The 23,849-nt window shown below is 42.5% G+C and overlaps 1 pseudogene; it reads right to left on the minus strand.

The window, feature by feature from the left end:
• The window catches only part of LOC147370663 (mitochondrial-processing peptidase subunit beta-like), a 73,376-nt pseudogene that overhangs the window by 43,639 nt on the left and 5,888 nt on the right, over positions 1-23,849 (minus strand).

Raw genomic sequence — 23,849 nt, forward strand, 5'->3', positions numbered from 1 at the left:
AAATCTGAGGGTTGTATGCCCAGACTTGGCACCTGGCTGGACCACTGAATGCAAATCTGTGTGAAAACTCACCTGAGAGTGTACTGTAAAGCAAGTGTTTCTTTTGACATCATTACATCACCTCGAGAGCCCAGAAAAAGCCAGTCTTTGACTCAGGAGTCTAAGGAAGTAAACCAAGGTTTCAGTTCAGTTGCTCAGTCTTGTCCAACTCTTTGCAACCCCATGGACTGCAGCATGCAAGGCTTCCCTGTCCATCACCAACCTCCTGAGCTTGCTCAATCTCATGTCCATCGAGTTGGTGATGCTGTGATTAAAGAACAGCAAATCTTAAACTAAAAGACTTTTTCAAAGAACCAGAGCACCACTCGCAGGACAACAGAGGAACTTGAAGAAGGAAAGAGACGTCAGGCAACCCTGTTACCTGCAAGAAAAAGAAATCAAGAGTTCAAGCAAATAGCATGTTGAGAATAGCTTCCAGCTGACCCGACAGTGAGAAGGCACAAGCAGCCCAGCTCTGAAACCAGTTGCTGAAAGCAAAGGACAATCTTAAAAAAAGTGTGACATGGCAAAGACTGTTAATCGAGTCTTTGATCCATATCTTTCCTTTATACCTCTACCACGCAGGTGATTACAGTGCTCACATTTTCACACTGAGGGTCAATGTTTTTGATATTTTGCTCCTCATGGAGTTTTTTTGGTAGTAAATCTGACTTTTTAAAAAATGCAGTATTTAAATATTTATTTTGATTGCTGAGTTTTGGGGAGTTCCCCCTCAGTTTTCCCCTCAGTTGCTTCACCTTGGTCCTGGCTTGGTTCACACCAGATTGTAGTTCACAAATATTCCCACATAGGATCACATCTATTCTTCACAGCAACCCAACAAGAAGGTAATGCTAGCTCCATTTATGGTGAAACAAACTGAGCCACAGGGAGATTCAGTGTCTTGGCCAGTTTCATGCAGCTAATTGAAAAATTTCACCTGTTCAAGTCGAATTTGAACACCAGCTGCATTCTAACTACAGAGATAAGACTGCAGTCTAGGAAAATAGACGAGGGACAGCACAGGGAATCAGGTAATACTGGATTGAAACATACAAAATTCAAGAAGCATTATAACTGAAACTGAGATAACTGTATGTTTAAAGCAGAATGACTGTAAGGTTGAAAGGAATTACTTTCCAAGAAGTACATGACACGTGCCTCTTAGAAAGTCACACTGAATGAAATGTTTCCATGATATTCTCTTCTCCAAAGAAATATCTCTCTCTACAAATTCTTTAAGTCATCAGCTCTGTTTGGCATGCAAGCCAGTTCAAAACCCTACTTGTGCTCTCCTGCTCCATAATAGCAGCCTGCTTTAAGTATTCATTTCTTCCTTCGTTAAAACCAGGAATTGGTTTCCCTTGGATACACACAGTCAAAGCCACTTTTAATTAAATTTCTGAGGAACTTGGCAGAATGAAGGAAAAACATTTGATTAGCCAGACAATCTTCATGAGAACAATATCCATAAGTTCGACAGAAAATTGTTTTCATTAATTTATAATTACAGCTCATTCTCACTCACATGCTTATCTACAGAGAACTTTTGGAAGCACATAGGCAAGAACCTGAAAAAACTCCAGCCAGCTGAACTTGCGCCACAGGGGGAAACACCCCTGATAAGCCTTTGCAGCACAGACTTCAGCATCGAAGTTGCTGAAGTATGCTTGATGTGCAGTTTCAAAAGTGCAGCGTTTTCGAAAGGGAAACTGGTGGATGAATCTGCCATGGGAAACCTCAGAAGAAGGACTCATGAACTCTTTCATGCATGTGCTCTTAGTCTGGGTCTTCGTGATACTAAGAGAGCTCAGTAATATTGGTGGAGTCTCCTTGTAGTCCAGTGTTTATTGCAGAGACAGGAGACATGAGAAAGTGTTTGTTTTTTTTTTAAGAGAAATGGTTGTGATAGGGATCCTCTCTTCAGACATCTCTCAGAAATTCAGTGTTATTAAACATTCTTGAAAAACATAATTAAATCTTCCCAAAGGGAAAGGTTTATCTATACTAAATGTCCACAGCGAACTGTTCATTATTTATTTAGTAAATAGATAATAATTGATTGATGATTCAGGTAGTGTTCCAGGATTAGGGATACAGCAGTGACTGAGGCCAGAAACCCTGGCCTTTTATTCTAAGGGAGACTATAAGAAGACAAACAAATGACTAGTAAAATTTCAAGTACTGATGAAAAATAATGTTAGGAGCAGAGAATGGCAATTGACAGGGTGGTAGGAGCAGTCTATTGTAGATGGGCTATCCAGGGGAGACCTTTTCAAGGACATTTGAGCAAAAGCCTGAGTGATACGAGTGGGCAAACCATGTGGGAATCTAGGGAAAGAGTCTTTTAGATGGAAGGACCTTCTAGAATGTGAACTCAATGAAAATAGAAACTTTGTTTTGTTCACCAAATCCCCAGATATAATGTTGGCCACATAAACATTTCATGCATCCTTATTGACTTTTTGCTGGTACAAAAGCCTTAATGTGGGAACTATTGAAAACAGCAACATGGCCAATGTAGCTGGAGCTGAGGGATCAGAGAAAGGGTTAGATATGAGGTTATCGTGGCATTGTTACACGTAGAGCCTCAAAAGTGCCTAGTTTCAATAGATAAATTATATAGTCACTTTCCTAACAGACTGTGATAAGGAGCTGGGATGTAATTGTGATTGGAAAACAGTAGAACATTTTCAGTAGGTGAGTAATGTTATAGTGTTATTTCCTTTGTTAAAAAAGATATTTTCACTATGTTCCTATTAGAATGGCCAAAGTCTAGGACACGGACAACATCAAATACTGGTGAATATGTGTAGCAATAGGAGCTCTCATTTGTAGCTGGTGAACATGTGAAATACTACGGCCACCGTAGAAAATAGCTTCGTGCTTTCTTACAAACTAAATATACTCTTACCCAAAAGTTTGTACTTTTGGATATTCACCAAAAGGAGTTGAAAACTTATGTTAACATGAAGATCTGCACAAAGACTTTTTTTAGCAACTTCATTCACAATGGTCAAAACTTAGAAATAGCCAAAATGTCCTTCAAAATATAAATGAATAAATAAACTTTGATACATCCAGAAAATGGAATATTATTTAACACTAAGAAAGAAACTATTGAGCCATGAAAAGACATGGAGGCATGTGGTAAATGTGTCAGTCAGTTCAGTCACTCAGTCATGTCTGACTCTTTGTGACCCCATGGACTGCAGCACACCAGGCTTCCCTGTCCATCACCAACTCCCAGAGCCAACTCAGACTCATGTCCATTGAGTTGGTGTGCCATCCAGCCATCTCATCCTCTGTCATCCCCTTCTCCTCCTCCTGCCCTCAATCTTTCCCAGCATTGGGATCTTTTCAAATGAGTCAGTTCTTTGTATAAGGTGGCCAAAGTATTGGAATTTTAGCTTCAGCATCAGTCCTTCCAATGAATATTCATGGTTGATTTCGTTTAGGATAGACTGATTTGATCTCCTTACTGTCCAAGGGACTCTCCAGAACCACAGTTCAAAAGCATCAATTCTTCAGCACTTCAGCACTCTAGTACTTCAGTACTGCTGCTGCTGCTGCTGCTAAGTCGCTTCAGTCGTGTCCAACTCTGTGTGACCCCATTGACGGCAGCCCACCAGGCTCCCCTGTCCCTGGGATTCTCCAGGCAAGAACACAGGAGTGGGTTGCCATTTCCTTCTCCAATGCATGAAAGTGAAAAGTGAAAGTGAAGTCCTAGAGAAGCTAAAAAACACAGACCTCTGTGTGCTTCTTTATGGTTCAACTCTCACATCTGTACATGACTACTGGAAAAACCATAGCTTTGACTATACAGACCTTTGTCAGTAAAGTGATGTCTCTGCTTTTTACCATGCTTTCTAGGTTGGTCATAGCTTTTCTTCCAAGGAGCAAGCATCTTTTAATTTCATGGCTGCAGTCACCATCTGCAGTGATTTTGGAGCCACCCAAAATAAAGTCTGTCACTGTTTCCATTATTTCCCCATCTATTTGCCATAAAGTGATGGGACCAGATGCCATGATCTTCGTTTTCTAAACGTTGAGTTTTAAGCCAGCTTTTTCACTCTCCTCTTTCACTTTCATCAAGAGGCTCTTTAGTTCTTCCCTTTCTGCCAGAAGGGTGGTGTCATCTGCATATCTGAGGTTATTGATATTTCTCCTGGCAGTCTTGATTCCAGCTTGTGCTTCCTCCAGCCCGGCATTTCACATGATGTACTCTGCATATAAGTTAAATAAGCAGGGTGACAATATACAGCCTTGACACATTCCTTTCCCGATTTGGAACCAGTCTATTGTTCTATGTCCAATTCTAACTGTTGCTTCTTGACCTGCATACATATTTCTCAGGAGGCAGGTCAAGTGGTCTGGTATTCCCATTTCTTCCAGAACTTTCCACAGTTTGCTGTGATCCACACAGTCAAAGGCTTTGGCATAGTCAATAAAGCGAAAGTAGATGTTCTTCGGGAACTCTCTTGCTTTTTTGATGAGCCAACAGATGTTGGCAATTTGATCTCTGGTTCCTCTGACTTTTCAAAATCCAGCTTGAACATCTGGAAGTTCACAGTTAATGTACTGATAAAGCCTGGCTTGGAGGATTTTGAGCATTATTTTGCTAGTGTGTGAGATGAGTGCAATTGTGAGGTAGTTTGAACATTCTTTGGCATTGCCTTTCTTTGGGATTGGAATGAGAACTGACCTTTTCCAGTCCTGTGGCCACTGCTGAGTTTTCCAAATTTGCTGGCATATTGAGTGCAGCACTTTCACAGCATCATCTTTCAGGATTTGGAATAGCTCAGCTGGAATTCCATCGCCTCCACTAGTTTTGTTGGTAGTGATGCTTCCTAAGGCCCACTTGACTTTGCATTCCAGGATGTCTGTCTCTAGGTGAGTGATCACACCATCATGACTATCTGGGTCATCAAGATTTTTTTGTATAGTTCTTCTGTGTATTCTTGCCACCTCTTCTTAATATATTCTGCTTCTGTTAGGTTTGTACAATTTCTGTCCTTTATTGTGCCCATCTTTGTATGAAATGTTCCCTTGGTATCTCTAATTTTCTTGAAGAGATCTCTAGTCTTTCCCATTCTATTGTTTTCCTCTATTTCTTTGCACTGATCACTGAGGGAGGCTTTCCTATCTCTCGTTGCTATTCTTTGGAACTCTGCATTCAAATGGGTATATCTCTCCTTTCTTCCTTTGCCTTTAGCTTCTCTTCTTTTCTCAGCTATTTGTAAGGCCTCCTCACACATACATTTTGCATATTTGCATTTCTTTTTCTTAGGGATTTCTTGATCCCTGCCTCCTGTACAGTGTCACAAACCTCCATCCATAGTTCTTCAGGCACTTTGTCTGTAAGATCTATTCCCTTGAATATATTTCTCACTTCCACTGTATAATCATAAGGGATTTGATTTATGTCATACCTGAATGGTCTAGTGGTTTTCCCTACTTTCTTTAAGTCTGAATTTGGCAATAAGGAGTTCATAATCTGAGCTACAGTCAGCTTCCAGTCTTGTTTTTGCTGACTGCACAGAACTTGTCCATCTTTGGCTGCAAACATAATCAATCTGATTTCAGTATTGACCATCTAGTGATGTCCATGTGAGGAGTCTTCTCTTGTGTTGTTGGAATAGGGTGTTTGCTATGACCAGTGCGATCTCTTGGCAAAACTCTCTTAGCCTTTGACCTGCTTCCTTATGTACTCTAAGGCCAAATTTGCCTTTTATTCCAGGTATATCTTGACTTCATACTTTTGCATTCCAGTCCCCTATAATGAAAATGACATCTTTTTTGAGTGTTAGTTCTGGAAGTTCTTATAGATCTTCATAGAACCGTTCAACTTCAGCTTCTTCAGCATTACTGGTTGGGGCATATTGGATTTGATATTGAATGGTTTGCCTTTGATACAAACAGAAATAATTCTGTTGTTTTTGAGATGCACCCAAATACTGCATTTTGGACTCTTTTGTTGAATATGAGGGCTACTCCATTTCTTGTCCATAGTAGTAGATATAATGGCTGTCCAAGTTAAATTCACCCATCCAGTCCATTTTAGTTCACTGATTCCTAAAATGTCAATGTTCACTCTTGCCATCTCCCGTTCAACCACTTCCAATTTACCTTGGTTCATGGACCTAACATTCCAGGTTCCTATGCAATATTGCTCTTTACAGCATTGGACTTTACTTCCATCACCGGTCGCATCCACAACTGGGTGCTGTTTTTGCTTTGGCTCCATCTCTCTGTTAAATGTGTATCGCTAACTAAAAGATGCCAGTCTGAGAAGTTTCCGTACTATATGATCCTGACTCTACAACATTTCCAGAAAAGGCAAAACTGTGAGACAGTAAAAGGATCAGTGGTTGCCAGAGGCTATAGTGGGGTAAGGGAGATAAACAGGCAGAGCACTGAAGATTTTTAGGACAATAAATATTCTCCGTATGATACTATAATGACAGATACATATCATTATACATTTCTCCAAATCCATAGAATGTACAATGCCAAGGTTGAACCAGAATGTAAATGATGAACCTTGAGTGATTAAGATCTGTCAGTTTATGTTCATTAGTGTGGTACATCAGCAAATGTCCCACTCTGGTCGGCGATGTTGATGGTGGGGGAGGCTATGCATGTGTGGAGGTGAGAGTATGTGGAAAACATTCTGTATTTTCTGCTCAGTTTTGCTGTGAACCCAAAGCTTCTTTGAAAAAAATCTTTAAAAATATTAGTGAGGCCAATATAACTATGTTATCATCATCTATATTATGACAATGATAAGACACTATTAAGAAAGTTTTGTCTCCAGGAAAGCAAGGATGATTCAAAATCAGAAAAATCAATCAGTGTAACTTACCACATCAATAGACTATAGGAGAAAACCTATACAATTATTGCAGCAGAAGCCAGTAAAATTTAATAATTATGTATGCTTAAAAATAAAAATTCTTAGAAAATCAGATCTGGAAGGAAATATCTTGATTTTATAAAGGTCATATGCTAAGTATCTACAGAAAACACTATGCTTGATAGAGAAATTCTAGAGGAATTCCTTCTAAGACAAGGAACAACACAGGATGCTCAGTCTCACTATTATTGCTTAACTTAATATTGGAGGTCCTGGGCAGTGCACTGTAAGGAAAGAAATCGAATCAAAGGCCAAAGGATTTGGAGGGAAACAAAATAATTGTCATTTGCTATAGACAAGATCATCTATATATTAATAGAAAACTATTAGAATAATCAACCATCTATTAGAATGAATAAAATTTCAAGACGGTTGTCAGATACAACTTAAAAAAATCAGTAGCATTTCTCTACAGCAGTAGCAACTATTTATTAAAAATATTTTAGAAACTAGGATACACTTTAAAACAAAAACAAAAATGGTAAAATACCTAGGGATTAGTTTATCAAAGAACATTTAGTGATCTCTCTGGTATACGAGTATGTAATATACATCTTACAGAATATTCATCAAGCTGTAAAAATAAATGTGTACAGTGAAAGTGTTAGTCGCTCAGTTGTGTCCGACTCTTTGCAGTCCCATGGACTGTATTCTGCCAGGTTCCTCTGTTCAAGGGATTCTCCAGGCAAGAATACTGGAATGCGTTGCCATTCCCTTCTCCAGGGGATCTTCCTGACCCAGGGATTGAATCTGGGTATCCTGCATTGCAGGCAGATTCTTTATTGTTTGAGCCAACAGGGAAGCCCCAAAGTGAAGTGAGAGTGTTAAATACATAAGTTAAAAAAAAAAAAAGGACTAGCTTGGAACATTCTTAAGAGAAAAAAATAAGATAACAAGAGGAAACTAGACTTACTAGAAATTTGGAAATACTATTAAGCAATAGTTACTGAAACAATTTGATGCAGAAACATATACTTAGAGTCTCAGTGGAAAAAATATGAAACTCTATTAAGATATATAAATATGACAAGAGTAAATGAATAGTTGTTCCATACCCTTGAGTGGGATAACTTATTATAATAAAGATGTCAATTCTCAGCAAAGAAAACTATAAATTCAATGAGATCCCAATGAAATCCCAGCTAGATTTTCCTTTTAGAAATCCAATAATTCAATGTAAATTTGATAAGGAAGTTTAAGGATTCGTGAGTAACCAAGTCAACTTTGAAAAAGAAGAGCAAAGTGTGGGGAAATGAAGGATCGCTTTACCACAAAGTCATAGTTATAAAAACAGCAAACATCTGATAAAAGTACAAATAGACCAATGAAACACAACTTGAGGCTCTGAGACAGAGCTGCATTCCTGTCTAACACCATATACATGTATGGACTCTAGCTAGTTTAACACCTAAATATAAGAAGGGCAAAACAGAAAGTTAATAGAAGATACATCAGAGAACATTTTTGTGACTCTGAAATGGGAATAAAATTCTTAAACAAAATCCCCAAAATACAAGCTATGAGTACAAACCAAACCATGGATGGATTTGACTGCCCCAAGAATAAGTTTTTCTGTTCAATGAAAATAACCATGGACCAAGGTAAGAGATGGAGAACAGGTAGGGAATTTGTTAATTCTAATAGAAATTCAGTCAGGGACTTTACTGATAGTCCAGTGGGTAAGACTTAGTGCTCCCAATGCAAGGGACCCACATTGGATCCCTGGTTGGGAAGCTAGATCCTGTATATTGCAACTAAGAAGTCCACATATTGCAATGAAGATCTTGAGAGCTGCAACTAAGACCCAAGAATAGCCAAAATAAATAAATGAAGATTAAAAAAAAAACTCAATCAAAGGGAAAAAACACTTGCTATATAAAGAAGAAAAAGCATAAAATGATATCCAGTCTGTGATGAGGTGGTAGAGTCACTGAGGTTTCCAAAAAAATGGAAATTAAAACAAAATCTCTCACTTTACTCAAATCAGATCCCGCATGATCTCACACTGAGTGTTGTGGAGAGGTGGGGATGTAAAGATCTTTATTCCCTGCTGGTGGCCCTGTAGACTGGCATGGTCAGGTCGGCTAGCCGCCTGCTCTGTTTGGTCAAGTTAAGGCTAGTATATCTGATGACTGAGCCATCCTGCTGGGAAAGCCTGTCATCCTGCTGACAAAGGTCCTTAAGGGGATGTATATGAAGATGTTCGCTGTTTCTCACCTTCAGGTAGAGGCCATCTGGGGTCCCTCACTAAGAGAATGGAGAAGCCCTTGTAGTGGATATTCTCTAGGGAGTAAGCAGCGGTTAGCCAAGGCTTTATATATGATTAGCAACATAAAGAGAACTTTGAATCAGAATGCTGAGAGAAAAAGCGAGAAACAGACTGAGGTGTACAGTGCAATACGATTTGTGTACGTTGAATACACAAATATGCATGTACGTTGAATTTGTGTACACAACTTTGTGTACATTGAAAATACCTGCATAGGAGACAACAGTATTTTTTTTTCCACAGGAAATACATAATTTTGTACATACCAGAAAGGTATGGAAACAAGCCTTGCATAGATAGATGGTGATGAGACATCATGAGCTGAGGATTTGGATTTGAGATCTAATGTGGAATTTACAAAAGAAGGGAGGGAGGGAGGGAGTCAGGAAGCAATGAAAGGGGAAGGTGACTCTGATCCAGGCCCTCCTGCTGAGCCAGTTGGTGTCTGGTGAGGCTGTCTCAAGGGTGGTCCTCAAAGAGGGTGATCCAAGGCCTTATCATACAAGGCTGGCCTCAAGAAAATTGCCTGTTGGAGAGATCATTGAAAGAGGGGTATTTGCGGGAGATCTATCCATGGGCTTCCCAGGTGATGCAGATGGTAAAAATCTGCTTGCCAATGCATGAGATGCAATAGATGTGGGTTCAGTCCTCGGGTCAGGAAGAGCCCCTGGAGAAGGGAATGGCAACCCATTCCAGTATTCTTACTTGGAAAATTCCATGGACAGAGGAGCCTGGCGGGCTACAGTTCATGGGGCCGCTGAGAGTCAGACATGACTGAGCACACATTTCTTCTATCCATGGAAAAGCCCAGCCAGAAGAGCAGTGCAGAGACCAGGTGGCCAGAGGTGGATGAGCAGGGTGGGAATTCTGTTTACCTAGTCATGTGCCTGAAGCATCGTGGTTTCTTCACAGTTGGGAATAAAGATATGTGCAAAGTGAACCTATGAGATCAAGCCAGAGTGTCGAGAAATACAGGAAAGACACCTCTGGACCAAGTCTGCAGATGCCGTGCAATGGAGAGGGCACTCACCATCCACCACCCATGGTGCTGGCAGCCACACTGGTTTGAAGGGGCCCAAACTGGCCAGATATATTTGGGCTGAGGGGTATACTGCAGATATAATAATTCCAAGTGAACTAAAAATGTAAAGTAAGACCCACAGGTGCATAGTTAAGGGAACTAAGCGGTAGTAAAATAATTTGTAAGGTTGTACCTGAACTGAAACGTTTCCCTAAAGGGCCTGAAAACCTTGTAAAGCTTAAGGTAATGCATTGAAACAATTCTCTGATATGTAAATGTTTATAGCCAATCTCTGTATGTTTTGACTTTTCTATAAAGGAAACCACTTCTAAATACTACTTTTAAGCCTCCTTTTAGGTATCTTTATTTATCACTTTTGTTCTAGAAGCAGAGGCTTTAAATTTTTTCTTAACCCAGATCCCTATATTCTAGGCTAGGCAGTCCTTAATAAATAATTTAAATTATTCATGTTGCTGGTCTTTAAGGAGCAGTAAGTACTCAGCATGTCACCATGGAAACCAGCGTACTCACTATCAGGCGCTTTCAATCTCCTCCATCGAAAATTCTCCTGCTGACTTGACCATTGAGGACTGGAGACCCAGACTGTAGCTGGGATCAATTCCAAATATAAGTCAATGTTCCCAAGAGTCTCAAAATGCCCTTAAGGGACGCCTGTACATATCAGAAAGGGAGTAACCGTGGATCCCTTAAACAGACTTTGCTTTTTGCCATGACATGGTGAGAAATATCTTGTCCATGCCCATACCTACCTAGTCTACCTTTTCAGGATAGATATGGATACTCAGTTTGAGAACCTCTGGGCCTCTGTCTTCAGTCGGATTCCTTTACGGCATACTCTGCATAGGGAGCAGGCAGAATTGGAGAGAGAGCATGGCAACTCTCAGAGTGGAGATGGAGATACTTCTTAAGTAACTCCCTAGTAACATTCACTTACCCTACTGTTACAGGAAAGAAATACTCCCAGCTAGCTTTAATGAAATACAGTGCTCAATTTTATGTAAGATGTTAAAAATTCTTCCCTGTGCAACTACTTGACTAAAAGGCCACCATCCTAAATATGACACCTCCCACCAGACTCTTCACGCCTCACCCACCCCTGCACGATGGGTGTCAGAGATGGATGGGGTCTCGTCTGGCTCATGGATCACCACCCATGACCCAACACGAGGGCCTGGCCCACGGGAGGGGTTCAGCAAAAACTTGTTGAATGAGTAAGTGATTAACACCTGGCTGACTATTGCTCTCTTAAATGGGTTGTTGATTCTGTAGTTTTCAGACTTCTGGATTCCTTACACCAGCGTCAGTCTCCAAAAAACACATTTCAGGACCCACACAATGGTGCCACGGATTGGAGGTGTCAGGACTCACAACAAAACAGCAAAATGACCCACAAACAGCTCTATGGTGACCACTTCACAGAAGGAAGGCTTTTCTTCAATTTTAGAAGGGTAGAAATCTAATCTAAGGATAAAAGCAAATTTTAAAGAATTTAACATGTTTAACTTCTTGAAATATTTTTACAGTGTCCTTCTTTCCTCTTTTCCTCATAGACCAGTGAACCCTTAGCATGGGTCAAGTTCTTAGGTCAGCGCTTGGAAACCAGATATAAATAACCTGCTTGCTTACAATATTATCAACAATAAATCATTTTTTTCCTTTTTTATTCTCTGCCTAGTGTCTTGCTGACTTCTGGTGTTCAATCTCAAAAATTTTTTCCACTCCTTTTGCATATAATAAATGAAATCTACATTCCTCTCCCCCATAATTTACCTGTTTACCTAAAATACTTTCAGTTGTAACTATTTCCTTCATTTTTCTTTTTTGCCTGTGGTATCAACTTCTTGCTATTTTATGGCTCTAAGAGTTAAGGTTTCCCCTTATCTTTGTCATCTTTGAGACTTATTGCTAACATCTGGTATTCTCATAATTCCTTTAATTCAAGGAGCTTAACGTGCTTTCCATAGTACCTCTAATCCTCTAGTATAGCATTCTTCTATTAACAGAGAGGGAGGCAGGCATTCTGTACCAAGGCTCAGATCTAGTGATTTGGGTGTTGACTTTTTTTAACAACTTCTTCCAGGTTGCAAGCCTCTCCTTAGAGACTATGAAGTTGAGTGCAAGGTTAAGGTTGCTTGGGGAGACTCTTGAATATGAACTCCCGACTCCATTGTCCAAAGGCATCGCTACCTTTATAAAACAACTGGGCTGAAGGGACCTGGGAGAGTGTCCTTCCACTGGTCCTCATCACTGTAGATGTGACTGTCTACAAGAAAACATTTGCTGTAAACCGAAGATATATATTGTTTGTTATAGGGAAAAGATACCATGAAAGCTATTATCCCCTTCAATCAACTCACTTTCATGATGGCTGTATTCAGAGTTTTGTTTTTCCTAGAAAGGGTGAACCTTCCCTAACTGGCTCTCTCCAGGCAATGTCAAGGACAGCAAACTGTGCTAAGATCACCACCTAGCGTCTAACTTTGAAATTACTGCTGTCCTAGAAAAGATCACTAATTTTAAGCTTTGTTCATCAGCTAGAATGAGGGTAGATTTTATTGTGTGTTCTGCTGTATTGATTGTTCCTTTTCATCTTTGCTTTGGAAGTGAATTTTCCCACAATACGGATGGTGGGCTGTCAATATTGCATACGTTTTTATTGTCCAGTGAGTGCACGACCTCATGATTTGGTTTATTGGTTTTAAGTGAGGATTTGACTTTAAAACATGAGTTAAATGCTCCTGAAGATTGATCTTTCAAGACTCAGATTTCACCACTTCCAAGCAGCCTTCTATGACTTTTCTTCAACTTCATTCTCTGCTGGGTGGCTGCCCCATCTTTTTACTTTTTAAGACTATATGTACATATCATAGCTCTTGTCACTGTGGGCTGCGATTGGCTGCTCAACTGTTTTTCATTCCATAGGGTGCACACTCCTCGAGGGCAAGCACTGGGTCTCATGGTCTCTATTGTATACCCTGAACCCAGCACATGGAGGGACTCCATTATGAACATTCTGAATCTGTTGAATGAATGAGGTTTTCTAAGATTCAAGAGTGAGGCTTTTTTTCTTGTAACTCTCACCTTTCTTCTGCACTCAATAAAGCTCAGTAAAGCATTCTATCCTAAAATAGCTGAACCAAACAAAACTAACAGCTCTAGGTAAGATCTTGACAAGATAATAAAAATCCTGATTTGAGGGCAAAATCTTGAATTTAAAGGTGAATGAAGCTCTGATGACAGGCTACATCTGCCTTTCAATATCAGATTCCCTGCTCTGTCTAGTTAACTTTACAAGGTGGAACATAACTGTTTTTCTCTTATACTACAGTCTTAATCAGCCCTCACTGTCTTTATTTTTTAAATATAAATTTATTTATTTTAATTAGATGCTAATTACTTTACAATACTGTATTGGTTTTGCCATACATCAACATGAATCCACCACAGGTATACACGTGCTCCCCATCCTGAACCCCCCTCCCACCTCCCTCCTCATACCATGCCTCTGGGTCATCCCAGTGCACCAGCCCCAAGCATCCTGTATCCCGCATTGAACCTGGACCGGCAATTCATTTCATATATGATATTATACGTGTTTCAATGCCATTCTCCCAAATCATCCAACCCTCTCCCTCTCCCACAGAGTCCAAAAGACTGTTCTATACATCTGTGTCTCTTTTGCTGTCTCGCATACAGGGTTATCGTTACCATCTTTCTAAATTCCATATATATGCGTTAGCATACTGTATTGGTGTTTTTCTTTCTGGCTTACTTCACTCTGTATAATAGGCTCCAGTTTCATCCACCTCATTAGAACTGATTCAAATGTATTCTTTTTAATGGCTGAGTAATACTCCATTGTGTATATGTACCACAGCTTTCTTATCCATTCATCTGCTGATGGACATCTAGGTTGCTTCCATGTCCTGGCTATTATAAACAGTGCTGCAATGAACATTAGCCCTGACTGTCTTTTAAAAGTCATTTACAGCAGGGACCAGAGTAGCAAACTACAAGAGGAATAGAAATGGGGGAGCCTGGCAAAGTGGGAGCTCTCCCTTAAGGGAATCCACATCTCCTTCCTGGAGACCTCTTGCCAATGTGTGATAAGTTCCTGTTATTCTCCCAAATTAAAAACTTTAATCTTCCTATTTCTTAGGAGAGACACTCCTTATCCAAGCCTAAGGTGATTAATCCCTCGTGTAATATTGGGTAAAATTACCTGATCCTGATTAGTCGGAGTCCTGGAGTCACTAAGGGCTTTCCTTGTGGCTCAGCTGGTAAAGAATATGCCTACAATGAAAGAGACTTGGGTTCGATCCCTGGGTGCTGCAGTCCATGGGGTTGCAAAGGGTCAGACACGACTGAGCAACTGAACGGAACTGGAGACACTAAAGTACCATTTGGACTCTAAAACTGAGATAAATCACACACATGGACTCATCACTGGAGCTCTCTGCTGGGTGGCTGCCCCATCTTTTTACTTTTTAAGGCTGTAGGTACATATCGTAGCTCTTGCCACTGTGGGCTGCGATTGGCTGCTCACCTGTTTTTCATTCCATAGGGTGCACACTCCTCGAGGGCAAGCCCTGGCTCTCATGGTCTGTATTAAATACCCTGAACCCAGCACATGGAGGGACTCCATTGTGAACATTCTGAATCTTAGGAAGGAGATTCCTAAGTTCCTCTTAGGAAGGAGAGGGGGTTAAGAATAGGAGATTTGGAGTCATAGTCACCCGAGCTCAAAACCTGGCTCTGTTGCTTATTTGCTATGTGCTTTTTCAAAAGAATTATTGATACTGCTAAACCTATCTCCTCCTCTGCAAAATAGGGTATAGGCGCATCATACCAGCTCGCAGGGTGGTTGTAAAGATTCAGTGAGGTTTGCAGCATGTAGCCTGCTTAGCGGACTCCATGGCATATGAGAAAGTGCTTAGTGAAAATACTACCACCAAAGACTTGCTGCGGGCAATTCTGTTTTTATCACACTCCTGGACGCAAGGCAGCAGGGGTATCCTTCAGGATCTACTGCCGTGTGGTTACCAGGGAAACCACCCTCAAAGCCTGCACTCGGGGCTCTGGCACCGCTGAGAGGCCCAGCACTAGGCAGGCCACAAGCTCTGACCTTGTTTAGCTGCTGCCTCCCTCCACCTCCACCCTCAGCTTCTTACCCTTCTAGACCCAGCTCCTGGGTCACTCCGTCTCTGTAACCTTACCTTGGCACCCAGAACAGATGAATCCCTCCCCTTGACCCTGGAGACACGTCACCCTCGCACTTACAGTTGGCTGTCTCCCCTGCCAGCCTCTGAGCACTGGGAACTCAGGGACCATGCCTCCCTCATCTTCATCTCTCAGTACCTACTTTACACTTGGCATTTAGTAGGCCATCAGCCGATGCTTCTAAAAGCAAAATGTAGGCAGTGCTGTAAACATTTACTTAGAGAGAACCCTTCTACCTCTTGACTCCCGTTTCTCCATCCTGGTTACATCCCTCGGAAGAGCAATACAAAGGGAAAGAAGTGGGCAGCGATGCCCTTTCAACACCGTCTAAGCTCAGAAGCACGCAGCAGGGAGATATTCATTGTTAAATCATCAGTACAAGTGGCCTTTGAATAGAGACAGGAGGGAAGTAAGTCCTGTGGGGACACTCCAGCCAGCCAGTGTGAAGTTGTGGTTTGAGGTAAGTTTGGCCAAGTACTTGCTCCTTTGATATGGACAGCTCTCCCTCGAAGAGTGGTCCACGGGGAGGCACCTCCCCCATCCTCCAGATTTTGTATGGATGGAGCTTTGAAACAGTCCCTGATAATTTTTGCCTCTCAAGTCCCCTGCCAGTACTGTGTTAAAAGAGTAAAAAATAATTCACAAAGTTCAAAGGAATGTCAAGGTGGGACAGATCTATAGCATCCACTGTGCATCTCAAAGGATACGTCCTTGGAGCCGTAGAGGTGAGTCCTCTGGACTGGGCAGCTGCTTCCAGTAGGAATGTATTTATGTGTATGTGCCCAGGGGTCTGCGGGGAGGTTGTAACTGAGCTCTTGTTCTGCTCTGGACCTTACACACAGGGAAGATGGTCTCACGGTGTGAGAAACCTCCAAATTTTCTAGGGCCAAGTTTTTTGTTTTGTTTTTTTTGATTTTTAAACTTTACAATATTGTATTAGTTTTGCCAAATATCGAAATGAATCCGCTACAGGTATACCTGTGTTCCCCATCGTGAGCCCTCCTCCCTCCTCCCTCCCCATACCCTCCCTCTGGGTCGTCCCAGTGCACCAATAAGAGATCATTCTTGGTATTACAGTCTGTAGTTCCAGGGGCAAGCAGTGCTAATCAGAGTTAGGTCCTATACTGTTGCGAGATGGAAGCTGGAGGTCGAGGTGGTACACAAGACAGAGAGGCCATTTCCTCATCTCTGCCTTCTTCTGGGGGGCAGGGGGATGAGGATGAGCATGGCTGGATCTTGTCTGCAAAGATCAGAGATAGAAACCCCCCAAATTAATTACAGAATTGTGAGTTCTGTAAGAAGCGGTGACCTTCACTGTCCTGGTTAGCAGTGCCAAAGCTTCCTGACCTAGTACACCTGACCTGAGCAGAGCACAGCCACACAGAGACGAAGGACCAAAGACCACTCCTGGCTGGTCTCTGAGGGGCCCAGAAGATGTACTGAGCCTGTGGATTAGGGCTGCAGACTGTGTATCAGATCCAGGGCCCCAGGCTTGCCAGGAAGTGCCAGAGGGATGACCAAAGAAGTACATTCTATCAGGGGGATGCAGATTTGGGGCTAGTACTCATGGATCAGAAGTCAATGGAATCAAGTGTCTCTTTATTAGATACTGTTAGAGTTTCCATCTGCAACCACAATGGAGTATACAGTTTACAAGATAGATTAGTGGCCAGGAGTTTACAGGAAAGAGGCTAAATATATTTTATCATAACCAGTCCCAAAGGGAGACTTTCCCCAGTCCCCACCCTCAGATCAATGTCAGAGGAGTAACTATCAGAAAGAGGACAGAGGGGGAAAGACCCCATCAGAACTAGCCGCAGCCACCTATGTTGGGAGGGGCCACTTTGAATTAAATATACAACATTGAAAATTTAAAATGAACAGAACTAAGTCTTGGTAACTAGAATGAGACTGTTATAATTACCAAAAGTGAATTAAAAGTTATAGGATTGGACTGAGATGCCTTAAAGGGAGCCACCACCCAGTGGGAAAATGGGGACTTTGATAGAAGACAATGGGAAAAAAGCTGGAAAAAAAAAAATCAATTCACACTTCTGTGCTACTGAGTCAGATTGCTTCCTAAACTGGTCATGTGTGTATGTATGTGTGTATAGCTATGCTCTGCTTTTTCTAAAAGTTATTCAAGTGACTTTAAAAGATGAATGTGTCTATACAAGGTCAATTCATTTGTAGATAACCCAGTACCATGACTGGACTTGGGTTAAGAACTTCTTTAGAGCATGAATGGAGAAGGGAATGGCAACTCACTCCAGTATTCTTGCCTGGAGAGTCCCATGGACAGAAGAGTCTGGCAGGCTACAGTCCACGGGGTTGCAAAGAGTTGAACACCACTGACTAACACACACTTGGAGCATGAACTTTGTCCATTAAGTTTGAACATCACCCAGTTCATTGGCTTAACCAAAGGGGGTATAACACAAACCCCATCAATGAGAATGACAGCGTGGCTGTGGTCACAACACGAGTTAACCGTGCTCCTTGTACTTAGGATACTGTTATGCATTCATGCTTTTTACTAGTATGAAAAATCCTGCAGAAGTCTTTCTGGATATGAGCTTCCTGACACTCTCCTGAATGTGTTTACTGGTGTTTTGTGGGTTTGTGGGGGAAGCATCTTCTCCTTGGTGGTGCTTCAGTGGTGCTGTGTCAGCTGAAGCTGCCCACTGAAGCTAAAGGAAGAAGCCTTTCTGGAGGAGGTCACAGAAATCTTGTGGGCTTTCTTTTAAAATAAATTTAGATCTACAGAAGAGAAAATAGTACCCAACGTTACATATTATAAATACATCTTTTGTTTCCAGAACATTACCGACTGGGGACACTTCAACGTTTACTTACATAACAAATTGCCAGACGCAGGTATTAGTTTCTGCTAACCCCTCCCCCCGACCCTGCCCAGTCCATAATGTGTTAATATCTAACATATTCATAGCATGTACATGTGTGCTAAGTGGCTTCAGCCAGGTCCGACTCTTTGCGACCCTATGATTGTATCCTGCCAGGCTCCTCTGTCCATGGGATTCTCCAGGCAAGAATACTGGAGTGGGTTGCCATGTCCTCCTCCAGGGGCTCTTCCTGGCCCAGGGATGGAATCCATGTCTCTTATGTCTCCTGCATTAGCAGGCGGGTTCTTTATTTCTAGCGCCCCTGGGAAGCCCACTCATAGTACATTTGTCAAAACTAAGAAATTAACAATCCTATTGACTAAATAAAGACTTTACCCAGTTTCTCCATGAGTGCCCCTTTCTGTTCTAGTATTCAATCCAGGCTACCCACATCGCATCCTGTTGTCTGATTTCTGTACTTTTAGAGGAGACAACTTCCAAGGTGAGGCTTCTCCTCCTGAAGTCTGTTTCCCTGGCCGCTGGACTTGGCATCAGGAGAAAAGGGTGGAGGCCAAGAATATGCAGTGCAGGTCTTTAAACCTCTCTGCCTGGAGGTCATAAGTCAACCAGAAGGCTCCTGCCCAGTTGCCTGTACCCCTCCCCATCTTATCAAGTCACCTGAGACGGATTCTGGTGGTTCCTGCAGTTTTTATTTGAAAGGGCCTGGCTAAAGTAGCAAAGTGTCTGGATTCTACCTCCACTGGATTGAGAAGATGCTGAAGCGCCAGAAACAGGAGGCTGGACTTTATGTTCTGCTGCCGCCACCTTCCAGTCTTTCCCCTTCTTCCTTTCAACTTCTGCTTCTCCAGACAGGCATTTGCCTCTTTGCTGGCAAGTCCATTTCTCTTTTACCCTGCTCTTCTCTGTATTCAAGGAGCTAATGCCTGCAAACCCCATGCCCCATTGCCAACAGAGAAGGACGAGCTCAGCCCAAGGGAGGCACTGGCCAGAGACCAGGGAGCAGAAGGAAGAGAGACCTCCCTCCCCCTCTCTGCTTGTGGGGGCAGCTCTAGGAGTGGCCGGGCAGCTCTTCATGGCTCCCTCTCTTGCCAGGGGCCCTGCTCTGGCTCTGATGCCCCCTTTGCCCTTTTCCCCTCCAGCAGTCAAAGTGGTAGCTACTCCCCACTGTTGCTCATCTCTGGGTTGCTTCAATGTCTCCTATGTGGCTTTTAAACTTTTCTGACACCTTTGTAACTAGTTCTCCATATTAAGTACCCTCTATAAAAACTACCTGGGGTGGATTCTGTTTTCCTTGCCAGACTGTAAGATTGGTACAGATACCCCAATCATCACTTCCTTCTCCTCCTTTCCTGCACTAGCAGAGGAACTGGGGGGGGCGGGGGGACAAAGCCCCACTAATTCTGCTCAAGGGATTTGTCATCACAGGCAGGGAAGGGGCTTCTGGGCTCAGTGGCATAAATGTGGACAGAAAGCCCTACTTTATTCCTTCATCTTAAGCTCTTGCCAATAACCCTGAGTGTGACCTGGTGATAAGCGCTGGTCTGTATTCCATCAAACCAAGAAAATATTGCATTCAAGTATTCTTCACCTATAAAAATGGCAATTTCACTTGACTCTACTTAATAGAGAAAGAAGCAGATAAGGAATAGATAACAAGTAAATTGTCCATGATGACTTACAGCAAATAATAAGGCTAACACTTACTTTTTAACATGTGGAAGGCATCCTAAGGTACTTTAAATAGTAGTAACACTGGAAAATTCATCCACGATGCCTGATCTAAGTGTTTTGTGTATATTGAGTCATTTAATCTTCAAAAAACCCTGCAAGGTCAGTACTACTTCGTCCTGTTTTATAGATTAGGCACAGAGAGGTTAAATAACTTGCCTAAAGTCACACTATAAGTGGCAGGGTCAGGATTTCAAGCCTGGGAGCTTGGCTCAGAAACATATTCCCTGCCCCATGACACTATACATTGTCTTGAAGCAGATATTGTTACATCCACTTTACAGATGGGAAACTGAGAATCAGAGAGGTTGGACAACTTGCCCTAAGTCACACAGCTGCTGCTGCTGCTGCTGCTAAGTCGCGTCAGTCGTGTCCGACTCTGTGCGACCCCATAGACGGCAGCCCACCAGGCTCCCCTGTCCCTGGGATTCTCCAGGCAAGAACACTGGAGTGGGTGGCCATTTCCTTCAACGCATGAAAGTGAAAAGTGAAAGTGAAGTCACTCAGTTGTGTCCAACTCTTTGCGACACCATGGGCTGCAGCCCACCAGGCTCCTCCATCCATGGGATTTTCCAGGCAAGAGATGTGCTAAAATGCCATTAAAACCCAGTGCCATCCAACTGCAAAGCATAAATGCTCCCCCCTTCCATGTTCCATCTCTCTCCGGCTTGCCCTGAGAGGTCTCTACCACTCCTCTTCACTGGGCTCCCTTGTCTCTGCCACAAAAGATAATAATGTACATATTTCATTGCATCTGCACATCAAAAACTCTTGCAGCATTTATTGAGTTTTCTTCTCTGTGGTGCCCAGGAGACTTACTTGTGTGTATAACCAATTTCGAAGTAAATCACTGTGTTTGTGTTAAGACCTCTGCCACGTACAGGGTCTAAGTAGCTCTTTTGTTCCCAGACCTGTTCTCACTCCCTCTACTTACGCCTTCAAAAATTGGGCATTTAATATGGCCTTGATTACACAGTTTATGTTTTATATTTGTGTAGTGCCAAGAAACACAGGTATTATTTCTATGCATAGTAAGCTTCTATTCTGTTTCTTAGAAATGCAGGGCAGGATTTGTATGATATTTTTCTGTTCAAAGATCAGAAATGTTAATACGAAAGATCAAGATGTTAATACTATCAACGTTGAACTGCAAGGGGTTGTAGTACTTAAATTGGCCACAGGAGGGCTCTATTTCTTTGTCCCGCAGGTCCACAGCAATAACAGCTTTTGGGGCCACAGATGTGAAATGCTATTCTGGACACAGTAATTAAACCACACGTAGTGCAATTTATCAAAAATAAGTGAAATTGTTTGTTTAATGGAATTATAAATTCTATCATTTCTTTAATCTCCAAACACAAAGAGGAAAACCTTTTAATAAAATGAATTTGTTTTCCAGCAGGAATTCACAGGAATCTCCCCATTCCTATTTGGATAGTAGTCTTGAAAAATACTAATTCCATATTAAATTACTTAACCCCCCCCCTTTTTTGTGATTGAGTGTTCCAATGAATCTTTCTGAAAAAATGGATAATAACTGAAATGCCGCCTAATCTTGAACGTCATTCTAAGGCTGGATATCAGTCAGGGTCTATGCAGGAAAACAAAAACCACATTTGAAATTTCAACAGAAAGAATTGAAGATGGAGAATTGATCACACAGGTGTGAGAGGGCTGAGGGAGCAAAAAGGGGACAACCGAGGTAATCAACATCATTACCGGTGAGAGTAGCAACTGCTCTTGGGGTTGAGGAAACAGAGGAGGAAGTGGGATTATCAAAACCTAGATGCTCCAGGGAAGGGACTTGGTTATGCCTGTACTCCTAAGAGGGTGAAAGGAAGCTGCTTTAAGCAACTCTGACACTGGATGGACCTCGTCAATGCCAAGGTGAAGGGTCCCTGTGAGGCAAAGTTCCTAAGAGCAGCAGGTCTCCACCCTACCCCAATTCCAGCCTTTTGGTATCTCGCTTCACGGGGGATGTCCGTCTCGTGTTGGTCCTCGGTTGACAAGTTTCTCTCCCCAGTCAGGAGTGTAGTGACTCGTCTTGTAGTCAAGTCAAGTCAAGTCAAGTCACTGAGTCAGCACAGGCTGAGAAACTGTGGGGTACTTAGCGTCGTGTGGTCCGGAGGGACAGGTAGTGGTTGAGGGCCTCAAGTGGGTCTGAGTGCAGGTAGTTCAGTCACTACGGTAGGTCGGTAGAGTAGGAGACAGTAGGGGAAGAGGAGGACGGGGGTTAGAGAGGGTCGTAGTCTCAGAAAAGGTTACTCAGTTGAGAAGCGTACTCCATCGGTTTCATGACCTCAAAGTCGAAATCGTAGTAAGGAAGGTTTCTTTAGGGTCCCGACTAGAGGAAGTCTTACCTGACCAACCTAGAGGAACGTCAGGTTCCCTGTATCTTTCCATCAAAACCTCGCACCTAGTGAGGGAACCGATAAGTCGATTCCATGTGTGAAAAGGATGTACAAATTTCAAGGTATGTTTTTACTATCGAAGAACCAAACCGACATCTACTATAGTACAAGTAATGGAAAATCATACCTGTACCCACATGATACATTACCCAAAAGGGTTCACAGTGATCACCATTTCTTGGACGGACGGTTACGTCCTCTACATTCTGTGGGTCCAAACTAGGGACCCAACCCTTCGGGGACCTCTTCCCTTACCGTTGGGTGAGATCATAAGAACGGACCTCTTAGGGTACCTGTCTCCTTGGACCATCCGATGTCAGGTATCACAACGTTTCTCAACCTGTGCTGATTTCGTTGAATCGTACTTGATACATTATCCCTGAAGGGTCCACCGCGATCTTCCTTTCCTGAACAGACTGTGACATCCTTTGTATTCTCTACGTCTAACCTAGGGACCCAGTCCTTCTAGGGGACCTCTTCCTTTACCGTTGAGTGAGGTCATAAGACTGGATTTCTTAGGGTACCTGTCTCCTCGGACCACCCGATGTCAGGTATCCCAACGTTTCTCAGTCTGTGTTGACTTCGATGAATCGTACGTGCATGTATTTTGTCGGTGAAGGTTTTAGTCTAAGATCGACTACATGATACATTATGGGACCTCTTAGGGAATCAAGATCTCTTGCCAGAACATATTATCCTTTGACTACAGGGAGTCATGTATTACTCCTAGGTGGTCATGTCTTTGGGGAAGAGGGGATCGTTCAAGTCGTCCTTCCCCTCGTGGTCAACCGTCAGTACCGAAAGTGTAGTCACGTCGTCAAGGTACAGTGGACTACCTTCGAAAAGAGGCATACTTTAACCTGGAGTCTCTGTCTTCTCGGGTCTCAACGTCCGTGCCTTTCGTTTATACGACACTGACCTATAAGCCACTGTATCACTCTTTTCGGTGAGGGTGAAAATGGGAACTAGGACCTGGATACCGAAACCCTCTTTACATAACCGTTGACTAAGTTTCGTATACACGACGACGTCGATTCAGTGAAGTCAGCACAGGCTGAGACATGCTGGGGTATCTGCCGTCGGGTGGTCCAAGGGGTAGGGACCCTAAGAGGTCCGTTCTTGTGACCTCACCCAACGGTAAAGGAAGAGGTTACGTACTTTCACTTTTCACTTTCACTTCAGCGAGTCAGAACAGGGTGGAAGTCGCTGGGGTACCTGACGTCGGATGGTCCGAGGAGGTAGGTACCCTAAAAGGTCCGTTCTCATGACCTCACCCAACGGTAACGGAAGAGGCGTTTCGTATACACCGTAGGATAATTAATCTTGAGACTGGAAGTCCACTAAGAGGGTTTAACCCGAC

This window comes from Bos grunniens, chromosome 6 (genome assembly GCF_055505025.1).
Source record: "Bos grunniens cultivar Pamir isolate PY7600 chromosome 6, Bosgru_T2T1.0, whole genome shotgun sequence".
Taxonomy (NCBI): Eukaryota; Metazoa; Chordata; class Mammalia; order Artiodactyla; family Bovidae; genus Bos; species Bos grunniens.